The sequence below is a fragment of the Chamaea fasciata genome, unplaced genomic scaffold, assembly GCF_029207755.1.
Source record: "Chamaea fasciata isolate MVZ Bird 193981 ecotype frontalis unplaced genomic scaffold, bChaFas1.0.hap1 SCAF_1, whole genome shotgun sequence".
Classification (NCBI taxonomy): Eukaryota; Metazoa; Chordata; class Aves; order Passeriformes; family Sylviidae; genus Chamaea; species Chamaea fasciata.
In genome coordinates, this window is record NW_027094086.1 from 139,080,542 (window position 1) to 139,081,256 (window position 715).

The following is a 715-nucleotide window of genomic DNA, read 5'->3' on the forward strand; positions in this document are numbered from 1 at the left end:
TTGGCAATTAATTTTTTTGCAGAACTGAACTGTGTGACCTGGATCAGCACTAACAGGCCTCACTCGCTAATTGCTTAGGACATTCTTATCCTAGAGCCTCATTCCTGTAGATTACTGAAGCTTAGTACTTACTCTAAAATAACTCTCTTTATCTGTGACAGTGCAGAGCCATCTCCCAGAACAACGGCAGGCTGACTTCTGTTCCTGGCCTCGTCCTTCTCACACGGATCAAGCAGTGCAGTTGCTGCTCCCTTGTCAGTCCAGGCTCTCTCCCATTACTGGTGAAGAAATCAGTTACTCTAAATTAGTTCCCTAATAAATAGATTCTAACTATTTCTTCCCCCTTGGATTTTTTACTTACTTATTGAGAACTTTTGAAAAAAAAGATAGCGCTCCTGCTTTGACAACCTTCTCTACAAAAACAAACTGTATCAGTCCTAGTAAAACGCCAATAAGCCTGGCACACTCACTGCCCAGGACCCACGCATGGAAAACACTGGTGAAGTTCTGACTACCCCCATAGTAAGCATGCACACAAACAAGTAGAAAATGTTAACATAAAATACTCAGGGAAAATGCAACCAGCAGTATCCAAATGAAACAATTTAACCTGCACCACTTTCACCAGTTTAGACTCATTTGTCTCTCAAGTAAGGGAGAGGAGTACTTGCAGTTTTGGCTGAGCTTATCCACCCACTCACACTCACCCAGTTCC